Raw genomic sequence first — 16,941 nt, 5'->3', positions numbered from 1 at the left:
CAGATTGACTGCCACAAATCATGATCAAACACTAACCAAAAACAGTCTAATTTCGTAGCCTTTGGTGGAAAATTGTGGGTGAGTAAAGCCATTGGATTTACACCAACATTACTTTGAAATGGTATTTTAGTTGCAATCATTTTTCATCAATGTTGTCACAAACTATCGTCCGTAAACCAACTTTACAGACAACCAAATTTTTTTGATTAACTTCTTGTGTACTATTCCTGGACTCCTTCCAGTCAGTTTCTTTAAAGGGCTGATCTCCCAAGTGTGGCCTTTCTGGAATCGCATTCCAGCAACAGTGCATCGACGCTTGAAGGAGCCCTTTCATGTGAAATTAATCCTATTACAGGCGTTGTACTTCACTTGGTTGCTTGTCTTATCTTCTATGAGTCTTGGTGCTTTAGCAACCAATCTGTTTTCTAGACTTTGAACCTGATCAAATATTTTGGAATCCTTAAGAGATTCAATGTAGCGGTTTGAGCTTTCTTGGGAGCAAAAGTATTTACGGCAGTTAGAGTGCTCACCAAATACATGATAAGGACCATTGCTTAAATCTTTTATCAGATCTTCAACTTTGTCACCAGAATTAGCACAGTGTCGAATGGCACTTCTCGCTGCTGCTGTCAAACGAGGAATGGACAATTTCAAGATTTTTCTTGTTTCGGTGGGAAAGTTTTTGTCGGATGAAAGTTTGTGGAGAGCACTTGTATAGTTCTTAACGCAGTGGTTGGAACACTATTTTATGGATAGAGCATCCGTACAAAACATTTTGCATGAGTCTAGCATAAACGCTCGAGTCGCCATCACCAACAAAATATTTGTATTTCAGACCATGCATTGCTTCACTATTCTTGAAACCTTCTACGAGAATATCTTGCTCCATTGAAGTCAAAGCTCTGCACTTGTCCCAATTCTTATAACACGCATGGGGTATTCCTGGGACATTCTGCTTTGCTGCTCACTCACATATACAGCAGTATTTGTTGCGGACACCAATAAAAAGCAGCTTACCAGTAGCCTGGCCAATTATAACAGCCTGAAAACCAATGAAATAAATATTGATAGCTTACAGATATTTGTTGTAATAAATCATTCAAATGCAGTTAAGAAGCAGCACGTCAAAAATTGGCAAGTAAACATTCATTAGTAAATAAAAGGTTTAACCCTTTTCATGTATCTTATAATATACATTGCCACATACCGCACAGTCACCTAAAACACTTCAAATGATAAAACTGTTAGTTATTTTATCAGTTATGTCATCCATGTCTGGTTCATAAATATGACAATAACATGTAACATTTATAAGAAATAAGTATACAACAAGAACATTTACATAAGCCGATTTTACCAAGCATAACCTAGTTACATAAAACATTTTTGATGCACGCAAAAACTAAATACATAATATTTTTTATATGTAACACCCATACTTGTAAAATCTTACATCCCTTAGTCAAAAGTCACACTGACATTGGAACACATCATTGTGTATGGTATGACAGAAAGCAATTCCTCTTCTCAGTAAAACACAATCTGAGATTACACTTTGTACAGAAAACTGTAGACTGGCCTTTTGTACAGTATCTGCATCTACCCTTTAAATTATGTATAGGAAAGTGACCTACTCCATCATACCGTATGCTTCATCAATTGGCCTGGGAACTACAGGTCTATGAATCTGCTTGCTAGGTTTTACAAGCTCTTCTGAAGAAGGACAGCCCTGTTTCTTTGTTTTGTGTTGAAGGCCTTGAATTATTGATAACCTAAATTCCTTCAGAGAGAGTGCCTTGGTTTTGTTTCCCCCATCTGTGAGAGCTAATTCCCTTCTGTACAAAAGCCACCCATTATTGACACATATATCTAATAGCTGAGAGAATATAGCCATGTACCAGCGATGTGTTCTGAACCCTGTTCTATACAGAGCAACCAACATGTCAGAGAGATCAACATCACCCATGTGCATGTTGTAATCTTTTACAATTTTAGGGCAACGTACGTCTATTTTCCGACCCACTGGATGAGCATCAGCGTATGAACTGCCTAATATGACACTCCTATTATCACACCATTTCACAAGAACTAACCGGTGTTCATCATCCACTAGTTGTTGAAAACTCCCTTTACCATCTTTTTTCATAGCTTTGTCATTCCTCATCACAATCTCAGCGTGGCTTGCCGAGAGCGACTGCAGACATTCCTACGTTGGTGTTCTTCACCTGCCAAAGTTATTGCAGAAGTACTAGCCTGTCGATGTGTTCCACCAGGTGAATGTGGTAAGTTTTCTGTTGTATCATCCAATATAACTTGCACTTCATTTGAAGCAGAAGGAATACTTTGATCAATAAAACCAATATTTTGATCATTGTCAGTGGAGCCATGAACAAAAGCTTCTAAAACGTTGACTTGGGGTAAAGTATCATCCATTACAAAATCAAAATTTCGGAGTGGAATTACATCTTGTTCAACTTCTTCTGAATTGTTGACAGGTGATTCGTCCTCATCTTTCTCATCCTCTACCTCTGAATATGCTCCAGGCTTTGGTAATAAGGCCAGCATCACCATCATCTCTCCTCGGGATCTGGGTTGCTGGCCGTTCTAGAACAAAATTGTTAATTTTACTTTTTTATATCTGCATGGTATTTACAACACAATGTTCAATGTGAAATAATGCACTTCACTTTAATTGCTCTCTGGTAATATAAAAATTTCACCCTGCCTTGATGGCTAACATTTGGTAATAAGTTGAACCAATAGGCAGCTCAAACTATATAACATCTTAATTCATAAAAATTTTTTTTGATAACAAAGTTTGAAATAATGTTATTATCACGTGCAGTTCTCGGCAATGTGTATATTAGTGCACATCTCATTTATGACAAAACTATATTTACTGTTAGCTTTTCATGGCAATGTATCTCCAGAAATACATAAAAAATAAATTAATAAATAATTATTATTATACATCAAGAACTGTTACTAACTATGCAGACATCAAGAACTTTTCTTTACAAAACATCCCTGTAAACAAAAACACTTATTATATGAAATAAATATATATTAAATTTAAATAATTACACTAAAAACGCTTGCTCTATTCATGTGGGCAGACATTTTGTCCACTTGACTTGCAACACGACACTACAAATGGCAGCACCGTGTAGATTCAACTTCTAATGTGTATCGTGACATATACAACGCCAAAAGTTGCGATACATAGATTATTTATACAAATAACAATATAATAATAATATGTATCTTATAGTACACTTTGCCAAGAAAAGGGTTAATGGTACTTCATCTATATCTTCAGCGCCAATGAAGATGAAACCAAGGGGTGGGGGAGAACGATGGTTCATCATAAGAGTGGGGACAGGGGAGTAACCTGAGACAAACCATCGACAATGCAAGCCACTACTCATGCGAAAATCCAATCTCCGACCCCTCCGGAAGTTGAACCCGGATTGCCTTGATGGAGGTTGGCTTACTAAGTACAGATACAGCAGATCCATTTCTGTTGTTAGTACTACAACATAAATAAATGACCTCATTTCGAAGGTAACTTTACGAAAGCCTAAATCAAATGAATGTTAATCAGCGTTTTGAAATAAAAGGAAAAATTATATTATTGATGTCCAAAACGTATAACATGCATTGAAGATGCATGTTTCATCGTTACAAATGCTATATTAACACAACATTTTCTAAAAATAGTTATAAAATTTATACATTTCTCTGAGTAACATAACAACTCTAATGTATAAAATAAATAACAACTAAATATAACGGTATAAATATGTATTCTCTTGCAACACGTTATATGCCATTATCACTTCTGATTGACTGGTGGGATCTTCATTACATACATACTGCCATAAAATAAATTGTATGCGAGAAGAAAGGTCATGAAAATGACATCTCTTGGAAGGATGACTAAATTTGGCATTCCTATCTGAAACACAGTATATCGTGGGCTTACAAGGAAAAGGCACTAAGTCCAAAATGTATGTTTTGAGTAAAATGTATTTAAAAGTTTGAACTCTTCTCAAAAATCTAATTTTGGAAACCAACCAATAAACTTAAATTATTTTAAACATGCATTTATTCAACTCCTTTTAAAATGTTGTTGGAACTTACTAACTCAATCTTAAGTACACAGGAACTGACTTACTAACTGTAACTGTCTCTGTTTGGCTCACTTAAATGCTACTAAATAATAACTTAACACGATATTGCACACATTATTCTTCCTCGTAATACTCATTTTTAAGTTCAACAAAATCGGACCATTCTAATACAGTAAAAAGACACACAGAAAGTAAAAATGACAACTGTCACACTATTGAAAAATGTGTCACTTGATAGGTGTGTTCTTCTCAAATTTTGCACTCACTGCATTCTTAGCATTATTGTACATGTTAGCATAGTCTAGCTATTTTACTACACTTTAAAGACACAAACTAAAAGTGTAACAAAGTGTGGCTTTTTATTACAATTCATAGACACAGGAATAACAAAAATGTTACAAAGGCTGGCTCTTTTATAACAATTTAAAGCCACAGGAACAATGACAACTGTCGCACTGATTGAAAAATGTGTCACTTGACAGTTACTTCACAAAACGTTGCAAATTACTGTATTAATTGGTATTGTGGTAATACACATTTTTACGTTTAACAAAATCTGGCTATTTAACTTCTATTTAAAGACGTAGGATCTGAAAATGACAACTGTCACACTGATTGATAAATGTGTAACTTGATAGTCTCACAAAACATTGCACAAACTTCCCTTTTTAGCAGTTATTGTAATACAAATTTGGAATTTAACAAAGTCTGGCTAAATTAATAAAATTTAAAGACACTGGAACTAACAATTTCAACTGTCCCTTAATTAAAGTACGACAATCACACTCGAGGCTAACTCGGCAAGTTTATGCACACACTCTGTCTTCCTAGTATAATCACTGTCATTTATAAAGATGAGTTTCTTCATCAGCTTCTTAGTGATCATCTTCTGAATCATCACTTCCACTATCTTCAACAGCAGGTCCTGGAAGTATGTCAGTTATAGTGTCAGATGTTGGTAAATTATTGTACCAACCATTTAGTTCTTCGGGAATAATACCAGATCGGCAGAGTTTTTGGAGATCGTTCTTCTTTGCAACACTGATTGGCAATGGGTTGGAGTATGCTTTTAACAACTGCTTTGGACATGCAGGCCGCCCTTTTCCAAGAACCCTGATTGCTTGATATTCACCAGAATGTTCGTACTTGTACTGTAAAACCCAAGGAGTTTCTTTAGAGTACTTGAAGCACTTTACTTGGAGCCATTTAACATCTTTTGTTGTGTTTTTCATCAGCAACTGAGTCAGCTGTTGAATGTTGTAGAAATCAGAATATTTTAATTCCTTTACGATGTATGGCTCATTTCTCTTATTCCGAAGTCGTTTTGATCGAGCGATTCTGAATATTACGAACCAGTCCTGCATACTGTACACTGGGACGTATTTCTTAGCCTTTTCAATGGCACTGTGCATTGAATCTACTTCCATGTACGTGTGTCCACTCTCCAAGAACTTGTGATCAATTTCTTGAAGATGCGTAGTTTGTACAGCATACAAAAGGAGTGCTGCAACATGTTTGTTCCTATTTTGGCCTCCACAAGTGTCCGAAAACAATGAGACCTCTACTTCCATGTACGTGTGTCCACTCTCCAAGAACTTGTGTTCAATTTCTTGAAGATGCGTAGTTTGTACAGCATACAAAAGGAGTGCTGCAACATGTTTGTTCCTATTTTGGCCTCCACAAGTGTCCGAAAACAATGAGACCTCAGTTACCTGTTCCGGAAGGCCTGTCAAATAATCGAACAAACAAGTACCAATTTCTGTACTGCCCCTTTTGCCATTGATTTCTGTCCATGCAAAACAGTATGCCGAATTTGTGTTCGTGCTACACTCATAAACTGTGAAATTATAGGCACAGAGTTTTCTACTATAGTACAGTTGGCTGACATCTGAAGATGGAATTTGGAGCACTGACTGCAAATCAAATGTGGCTGACACAAAGCTTGGATCTGTTGTTGCTCTTTCTTTATCAATGGACTTGGCCATATTGCATTCTTCTTTCCGTTTCTGATGTGCACAGTATTGTTCTTGAAGTCTTAACTTTTCTTCATGTGTGGCATTATCATATTTTGCACACAAACTGGTCCTTTTTTGGCTTATAAAATGACATGTTGTACTCGTTACCGAAAATTCTCCTGTATGTTATTTGAGAAGCAGGCATTTTCCCTTCGTTCTTGCATTTATCTGTGTATAAATGGTACATTTGTGCAATGCTAAGTTTGCTATCTAGGTATAAACGCTTTGTGGATTTCCTTGAATAATGTGATTCTACAACAGGAAAACTCTCAATATGGCATTTAACATCTTCTATTACTTCTGGTTTTGTCTTGTTTGCTGGTGGATGTTTTCCTCGCATTCCTCACCTGAAAAACTGCCACACATGCTTTTGTGCTTAAATGCAGTCAGAATGACCTTGTTGCTAATGCATAGGGTTTTCAGGAAAAAAGCTTGGCAAACTCTAATTCTTTCTCCTTCTTGTTCAAAGAAATACTTGTTGGCATCTGTACGATGTGTGCCACTGTCCTGGCGGAGTCTCCTCCTCTCTGGTGTACTGCTCGTAACACAGTGAAGAATGAAGTCTTTTTGTCTTCGATAATCATCTAGCTTCCAGTAAGTCGAACAGATCTCCTTTCGTTTTTCTTCAGAAAACGTTTGAGCACATTTAAATCTACACATTAAACAGTTTACAGTTTTAGGAACTTTAGCAGCACGTTGCAAATGTTTTATTTTATGAGGCAAACCACCCTTACGTTTTTCCTTTTCTACATTGCGCTTCCATTTGCTAGGGTTCCTTTTACTCCACCTGCTTCCACTGCTAACATCTGCTCGAGCTGCGCATCTCTTCGGTGTTTTGTCATCTAAAACAAAGCAGAAGGGATTGATGGAATCAAATTTACTTTTAATTTTAATGTATATTACAATAATTTTCATGCACCTTATGTATTGACATTATAGAGTTACCTTCTGACATGTCAGAGTCAGGCTTGTAATCAGGATCCACATCTGAAAAATCACTTCCGAGAACATCATGACGTAAACTGTTTGAAACAGCTTCTTGTTCGCTGGTAATTGATGAACTTTCTGGGGAATTTATTTGTGTGCTGCATCCTGGAACATAATTGTTGCAGTAAATTATATTCCAGTAGCCCGAAAACTATTCATTTGCAACACACATTGTCAATGTTGCAATTCAGTACGTAAGAATAGTTTTAATGAATTGATAATGGAAACTATCAATAAAATATTTTATCTACTTTTAATTCAGTGGTTTACTGGCTAAACAGGTAAACTCCAAAGCCATTGGTCTATTTACAAACATTTTTAATACATTGCGTGTTTACATGGGAATTCAATTGAGACTGTATCCAACACGATGCCAAATTTTGATGGATCAGTTAGATTTGATTTCCCATTTACATGAGCTAATTCAAAACAATAATCTCTTTCTAATTGTTTTGAAAATGGTAAAAAGGCAACTGTTTTACAGTTGCCACTAAGCTTTTTACTACACTATAACCTGAAATCATTAAACTTATTGTTAATTCCACAAATTAATGTTATTAAAAGAATTGCTTACCTGCCACTTCATTAGCTTGCTGCAAAGCTAACTCCACAATAATTCTTCCTCTATTCATTCTAGTAACGCATTATTGTTCATCACCCATGTAAATTAACCTGACCTACATTAAACACTGTTGATCACTGCTTACTAGATCCCTATTGATCTATGTGATCGATTATTGACATAGTATCGATTATTGACTTAATGCATTCTGCTTATACAATTCATTGTAGATTTTAATTAAAGTATACAGACAAAAAGCATTAAGTGCACTTAGTGCTTTTTCTCTGACAATACGAGTCTACATCGGACTTAGTGATTTTATGTTTTTACATTGTTGAGGTGTTGTTATGAGATATGACTTAGTGCTTTTTCCCTGTACATAAAACACATACTTTTGGACTTATTACTATGAAAATATAATTTTCTGCATTTTTGGACTTAGTGCCTTTTCCTTGTAAGCCCACGATATGTCCTCTGATATCCAAGGTGCAAAATTGATAGAAAGAAATATTTCTCCATTTAATGTAAAGTTGTATTACAACATGTAATGAAGGGAATGTATTAATTTTACAGCAATTAAAATATATTTTAATGTTTACGACAATTCCTCATTATAATATATATAATTCTCATTATAATACTCTACATAGAGCAGTTAGTAATTTTTTTCACCACTGAATTAAAATGAGCTCTAATTACCGCAAGTGTAAAGAGTTAGAACGTACTATCATGAGGAGTTTGTTAAATATTGCTGTGTGACGATGCCATAAATTTGCACACATTTCTGTTGTTAATTTATGCTCACTACTTCCTCGTTGGGTGATGTAGGATACTTTGAGATACTCACTACAGTAAATATAACCTGCAAAATGTGTCAGTGTGGTTCTTTGAATACGATTCACAGTTCACAAGTCACAAACTTTGTATTTATAAATTGAATAAAATACCACTCCAGATGCTGCGTTGTAGTTATGCCCGTAGCTCCGCTTGCTCCAGCCGCCATCCACTATTACAGTAACAAAAGGGTCACCATATTCATCCACATCTCCTTTTTCCACAGCTAGTCTACGTTCCAGTACACCTGCTTCTCTGATGGTTGTTTCCAAGTAGACATTCCATACCTGCAATTTTAAGGAAATAATTGCATATCATAATATTGAGTGTTTAAAATTTTTTTCTAAATTATTTAAAAGTCGTTGTACGAAAATTAAGTTACCTTTTCCAAATGGATTTCATTCTTGAAAAATGTATTTTTGCTCATAACAGGTATTTAGAGGACATTCAGCACATTTTCAAGCTGCGTGTACCCGATTCCACTAGTAATAGCTGTCCAAGCAGCTGCACTATTAAGTGTTTCATTGCAAATTCGGAATTCACGATGACAGCCATCAAAATCCAGTAACCACTGACATTCTATGCCTTTCCTGATTTCTTTTGTGAATTGTAAGGTCCCTGCCGTACACTGTCTTGTTTGCTGAGCTTGCAAATTAAGCATGAATGGAAAAACATAAGCAGGATTAAAAATTCTGTTTCCCATCAAGTCATCCCAAAGTTTTCAAATTCACTGACTCTGTAATCAGTGCAGGCAAATTGCTATCTTCGTCACAAAAAAACTATTTTCTCCCTGAAATGTAAAAAAAAAAAAATCTTTTTAAAAATAGGCCTCTTAGTATTTTGGAAATAAAATAATAGTTAGGCACAAAATTTTTTTGACTAAGTGACCAGTATAAAGTTCAGAGTATTAAGTATCGTAAGTTGTGAAACAGGGCCCACGAGTTTCAGAACGGTTAGAGCGCATTCATTATATCCAGCGAGGTCGGGCGAGTATTTTCACAAGTGGTAATAGCACCGGTCGATGCCTATAATCCGAGGTTGGGGGAGACGTCCAGTATTCTCTCCGCCCTTGTATTCTTTCCGCCCTTGTATTCCGACGTTCTGCTGCGAGTAGCAAGTCAAATGCAATACCAGTTATTTTTCGTGCTGATAGATGTCTCAAACGATTTCTTGTTGCCAATCATTTAACAAAAATAAAGTATCCCAGCAGGGCCTAATTTTGAATGCCAAAAAATTTTGACCATTAAATGTTTTTGTGATGTGTGTTCTATAAAATGAATGTTATTATGATATCAAGAATTATAATTGTACTGTTTTATTTTATTCAATTCTACAAAGGGAAATTTCGTGTTTGCGACAGACATAACACATTCACTGCATTGTAAACTAAGATTTAAGAGCCAGAAAAGTAATAAATATGTATATAAATATATATTTTATAAAGATCCTGCAGGGTCTGCAGCTGCAATGAGAGGTCGACACGCAACGGGGCTGATGCCCCTACCGAACTGGAAGAACAATGTGTGTGTGGGGGACTGCGCACAAGGCCAGCTTGAAGCTTATGATGAGATGAGGCGGGCATGGAACATCACTGGAATGCAAGCGCGAAATTCCGGGAATCGAACCCGGACCGTCTGGACGAGAGGAAAGAGTTCTGGTCACTACAATGCCATGGCCCCACAAAAAAAGTAATTAGTGATAAATATTAGCAATTTGTTCGCATTCCCGATTCATTCACAAAATTACAGAAAATAAGTTTCAGAAACACATGTAAGTATAATAATTTTCACATGAAAAGTCCAAACATGTTACTGATTTTTATTGGCAATTGATTTATGTACTGGCCACATGATTCAATACTTCATGCTTAAATTATCCTTTGAAGGTAAGTACAGCTTTTTGTAACACAGAATATGCACTGTTTTATAGGTAATGGCTTACGGTGCACAATGAAATAAACTGTTATTCGTCTTTGCGAAACAAATGTCGACATAATATACAGAGGTATGTAACATCAAAATATGTCAGATTGTACTGTGAAGAAACTATAAATGGAACGAACTACAGATCTTTTAGATCGTTTAATTTTTATTTAGGCAGAGAAATGGAATAGAAAATAATAATCAAATCAAAAGAACTTAATTTCTCCACACTATTTTAAACATGGCACCTTATAAAATGTTACCTAATTATGCAATTAACCTTTTTTTTGTCAACGAACAACAATCAAGATTTCCAACATTCCTAATCAGCAAAATTATTACAGTCGAAGTAACAGCATTGTTACAAATGTAAAATACAATATCAATATTCCAAAATGTCTGTTGCAAGGATTCATTTTGCTGTGTAAAGAGACTGAATTTTTAATTGAGTGACTTCTGCGGTACGAACAGCAAGTAAACCGGCAAATGAGCTGTCGTGACTGTCAGAAACGTAAATTATTTTTTGTTTTGTTTTTAACGAACTATCATGTTATCATGCATTAATATAGGATATTGTAAGCATACCTCATTTCATGCACACAACGCAGGTCGCACAAGCATTCACAACATACTCATAAAATAAAAGACGTATACTGCAGATCGTAATATTCATCACAAAGAAAATTATTCCTACATATTTGTTAATCAGTTTAAAAACATTGAATTTTTTTTCCAGCTGAAAGCTTACTTACTCTGTATTAGAATGAGCATCATTCAATTCAGTTTCTTGCGTCACTTCTACTACAACTTGTATTATTGGATCGTCTTTCCTCTTTCGCCAAGATTCTGCAATCGCTAACGCCCTTTTACTTTTCTTTTTATTGTAGTAGTGAACTTTCCTCTTACCCATTGCTTCACGAACAACAGTCCTGCTAGCAGTGAGTAGAGACATCGGGTCGAAAGATACGGCAACGCGGGGCTATCCGAGCCCACGCAGTTGCGCCGAGGCGGTTGCTGATAAGGCATCGAGTGCGCTCTGGTGGCGCGCCTCTCAACTAGAGAACAGCTTTCCTGTGCGTATCCTCACTGTTTATTGTTTTACGTTTAAACTACTGGAGATAAAAATTTTTCATTAAGTCAGAATTAAAGTACAAATGAGAACCAACCACTACACCACAAATTTATTATATTTTAAAAGCTTTGTATCCTTAAAAATGTGTATTTTGTGACTAGTCAAAGCAAACTTCGAACACAAACAAAATAATTAAAAATACTTTTTTTTATCACAGCATGACTAACACAATACAGTTTGAAAACAGGGTTATTACATATTCGTGTAAATATAAGATAACGATCATCTAATTTTTTTTAGGCAAAATGAACACCACTAAACCATTTAATTCCAAAAGTATTGTAGAGAAGTAGTATTATTATTAACTTAATAACAGAATGTGGGTCATTTATTTTTTCTAACTATGGTGTGTGTGGAAAGAAAGCATTCTTTTTTAATGTGTCAGTATTATGTTTTTTTTATTTCTTATTAAATATGTTTATTACAGCCACCCAAATTTACTCGGAATTTCTTGAAATTTTTTCAACCGCGCCCTTAACCGCATTTGGGAATCCGGGACCTTTCCTTCAAGTTGGTGTAGATCACTATTGGTATCCATTTTAAACCCAGGGAAAGAAGAGACATCCAGCTATCTCCCTTACAAGTTGTATCTGTAAAACCATGGAGATGATGGTCAGCTCCCACCTGATGTACTACCTTGAGGCGTGGAGGCTCCTCTCACCACTTCAGTGTGGTTTCCGATGTAACATCTCGGCTGTTGACCATCTTGTTACCCCGGAATCGGCAGTCCAGGACTCCTTTGTCCACGGACAGCATGTTATTGCTGTGTTTTTTGACCTCGAAAAGGCATACAACACAACATGGCATTATGGTATCCTCAAGCAGCTGTATGGCTGGGTTTTCCGGGGCAATCTCCATCTTTTTATTTCCAATTTTATGCGCCATCGGTTTTTCCAGGTTCGTAATGGTACCTCTCTCTCCCGGTTGTATGTACAGGTGAATGGTGTTCCGCAGGGAAGTGTCCTTATCGTCACCCTATTTGCTGTGGCCATCAACAATATTGTATTAGCCGTCCGACCCCCAGTGCAATGTGCACTTTATGTTGACAACTTGGCCATTTTTTGTCGTTCTGCCACTTCTGCCATGGCTGAACGACAGATTCAGTTAGCGGTGCGGCGTCTGGATTCTAACGGGTCCGTTTTTCTCATGCAAAGACCCAAGTCATGCATTTTTCCCGGAAACGGCGTATCACCACGGCTACTGAGATCCGACTGTATGGCTCAGTGCTACCGGTCGTATCTACGATGAAATTTCTGGGACTCATTTTTGATCAGAAGCTGACTTGGTCGTCACACATCAAAGACTTGAAGGCTCGCTGCAAAGATCTAAACCTCCTCAAAATGGTGAGTAGTCAGGATTGGGGTGCGGATCAAGTTACACTCTTTCGACTGTACCGTGCTCTAATTAGGAGGAAACTGGATAATGACTGTGTGGCATACTCTTCGGCACGGCCATCTGTCCTGAAGCAGTTGGCGAGCATTCACCATGCTGGAGTTCGCATTGCTGCCGGAGCATTTTCTACTTGCCCGGTCGTTAGCATCTGCGCGGAAGCTGGAAAACCTCCCCTTCAGTACAGGCGAGATCTACTGTCGTATGGAGTGCGTGTCCATTCCGATCCCTCTCATCCTCACTATAGGTCATTTCTGCACCCCCCTTTTGCCCAGCTCTATGCAGCAAAACCCCGAGCTACCAGACCTGTATCCATCAGGGTACAGTCTGCTTGGGGGCCGGCAGAGCTCCCGGATGATTTGCTGCCACCTGCGCAACAGGAACAACTTTGGCTGCAACATGAGCCTCGTGTGAACCTCGACCTGGGGACCTGGCCGAAGCCATCCACTACATCGTCTGTTTACGAAGCCATTTTTAATGACCTTATGTGTAATGCCTTTCGTGGGTTTTATTGCCTTTACACAGATGGATCCCGCTCGGGTGGATCTTTAAGGTGTTCTTTTATTTGCGACCAGGGGAGGTACCTCTTTGGACTACCTCCTACCTGTAGTGTTTTAACCTCCGAACATTACGCCATTTTAAAAGCCCGAGTTTTATCGGTGGAGGCATCCACCGTAGGTATCTGGTGTGCTCCAATTCAATGATTGCATTATCTGCCCTTCAGGCTTGCTCGATATTCCACTCAGTTCTTCCCTTGATTTGGCAGAAACTGCGTGGAATGGAACAAAGGGGTATTCGAGTTGACTTCCTGTGGTTACCAGGACATGTGGGCATACCTGGCAATGAAGCTGTAGATCGAATGGCAAAGGAGGCGTGTGAACTTTCACCTTGTGCACTTAGGGTCCCTGTGTGCGATGTTCTGCTTGCCGCCCGAGAGTTCGTATGGAATGTATGGCAGAGGGAGTGGCAATCCCTTCCCCTGACCAGCAAGCTACGCTCACTCTGCAATTTACCCCGTTGCCATCGCTTCGGTTATGGTCTCACCCGCAGGGAGGACACGACCATGTCTCGCCTCTGAATAGGCCACACCCGACTTACGCATATGTACCTACTGCGTGGGGAGCATCCGCCTGACTGTACTGCCTGTACCACTTCACTGACTGTACGCCACATCCTTCTGGAGTGCCCTAGGTACCACCAGGCCTGTGGTAATTTTCAGCTCCCAATCACTGTGACAGTTTCTTCGGGGATTGACTTCACTTCACTTCACTTCACTTCACTCCAACCCCAGATCGGTAAGTGGAAAAGTCAATGTCCTGTTTGACTATTGTTGCCTCCCCGTTATCCTTTTGCCCTAACTTAATTAGTTTACTATTCTTAACCACTGGATTCCCTTTTGGTTCCAGTGGGGTTGAAGAATTGGTTCAAGAAATGTTTCAAGACTCGGGTGAAGTTTCCCTCAAGACTTAGTCTACCAAATTTACGCCAATCCTTTGGACAGTGAAGCCCAGAACCTCCTAATTATGCTCCGCCAGTGAACAGTCCGCTATGGAACATTTTGAATATGTACTCCAGCACCAATCAGAGCAATTAATGTTTTTATAACTATTAAACTTATTATGGTTATTTTCATAGTCTCATTTATGAAATGTATCATAAAATTGTAACTAATGACTTCAAATGGCCCGGGCCGCCTTTAAAATAATTAATTATTAATTCCAATAATTGTAATTTTGTAATTTCAAAGAACATCAAAATAAGATAAAGCAAATTTTAATTAACAATAAAAAGGGTAAACCTTAAGCAAACATATTTGTTTTTCACTTCAAATACAATCCTCCTTCCTAGTTCCCATTGTGAGAACTAACTAACATTTTTTGTTGCTCCCTTGTGTCCTCTGAGTATACAGTAGTTACTGTTTCACCCACTTGATGCCGCTTCCAGAATTTTCATTACCATGGATAAATTTTCTTTACTACACAAGGGGCACAGTTTCTATGGTCACTAAGTGCCATGCCATGGCCAGCATTGAGGTGGCATCCAGTAGAGACAACTTGTACCTTTGCTGGCTGGTTCCAAGCCTTTGTAGCAACCTCAAAACAAGACTCCTTCGGAATTTCTGTTTTAAGACCTTTATGATGCCTTGATCCATTGGTTGCAATACAGCTCTAGTGTTTGCAGGAAGAAACTCTACTTGCACATTTTTCAAATGTTCCACATCCTTTGGATGAGCAGAGCAATGGTCAATGAACAGGAGAATCTTCCTGTTTTTCACTGCCATTCGCCTGTCAAGGCAAATCAAAAACTCACACAATATCTCACCAGTCATCCATGCAGCCTTGTTATTGCGGTAAGTGCATGGAAGGGTCTTGACATTGCTAAAACACCTGGGTTGTTTTGCTTTGCTCACAACAAGAAGTGGCAACATTTCAGTACCATCCATGTTTGCGCCAACAAGAACAGTAATTCACTCTTTATTTACCTTAGCACTAGTGCAATTCTCTCCTTTGAAAGTGTAGGTACGGTCAGGGAGCATATTATAGAATAAGCCACATTCATCTACATTGAAGATATCCTGTGGTTTATATTTCGACAGTAACCCTGGAAGAATTGTGCTTTTCCAGGCTTCAACTTCCTCCACGTTGACACTCTTGGATTCCCCACTTACTTTTTTGTAGACAAGCCCACAGCGTTTCTTGAACCTGTCTATCCAGCCATTGGACGGACTGAACTCTACATTTAGTTTCAGTGCAATTTCTTCAGCCTTCTTTCTTAATATCGGGCCATCAACAGGTGCAATTTCTTCAGCCTTCTTTCTTAATATTGGGCCATCAACAGGAATGTTAAAGGCACATTTTTTTCGAAACCATTCCATTAGTACACACTCAACTTTTTCATATTTCGCAGTTTTGATTTTTTTTCTGCCTACCTGCTCAGTGGCACATTGCTGAAGAATGGTCATTTTACTGTATAAAATTGTATTTAGCATTGATACTGGAATACCAATCTGAGCCGCAATTTGAGTGCGTGGAACATTGGGGTTACTTTTGATTTTGTGTTTTATGTCAAATTTTTGCTCCAAAGAAAGGGGCTTTCGTTTGATTTTCGGCTTTGACGAGGACGGGTCTGACATGATTTGTTTTGTAACAGTGCCACAAAAATCTAAATATTACGCAAAAACACGCAAAAATTGGCAAAACATAGTTATGCCAAACAATTGAAATAGATCTGAAATAACCATAAAACTTATTTTTTCCCTCATATTAATTGCAAAAGATAATTCTGCGTAAAAACAGACACCGCTTCGAAAAATAACCTCACTTCTTCCTCTCTCCAAAATAACTGTTTTCAACTGTTTTGATGTTACAATTAAGGCCCGTTTAGACTAGCAATATAAATGGGCCAATATTGGGCAATTTCGTGCTCCACATGGCCATCAATATTGTCCGGCAACACGTTGCCCAGCAATACTCGCCACCAATGTTGCCAGCAACTTTTCCGGTAATATGGAGCAACATGAGTGGACGGGCAACATGCATTTAGACGGTCAAGTAGGGTCAGTGTGTTGCCGGAACTCGCTGACGTTGGACGTCATGGACGTAGAGGTATCGGTTGCTGCCTTCATAGTAATTCACAGAATTATTTTAAAGCGACGTGCTAGAAGAAATAGAACATTGTGGAGGAGAGATTATTTAGAAAGATGGTATCAAAGTAGCATTGATTTGTTTAATGAATTTAAACTTGACTTTTGTTTATTTCAGAATTTTACTCGTATGTCACCAAGTGATTTTGAAGAGTTGTTAAACATAATTTGACCAAACATCAAGAGAAAGGACAGCACAATGAAAACAGCAATCCCTATAGCTACAAAATTAGCTATCACTTTACGATTTCTAGCTACAGGTGACAGTTTTAAAAGCTTAATGTATTTGTTTAGAGTATCTACAGCTACAATTTCTGTAAAGAT

The sequence above is a fragment of the Bacillus rossius genome, chromosome 3 (assembly GCF_032445375.1).
Source record: "Bacillus rossius redtenbacheri isolate Brsri chromosome 3, Brsri_v3, whole genome shotgun sequence".
Classification (NCBI taxonomy): Eukaryota; Metazoa; Arthropoda; class Insecta; order Phasmatodea; family Bacillidae; genus Bacillus; species Bacillus rossius.
Note: the sequence above shows the minus strand (reverse complement) of the source record.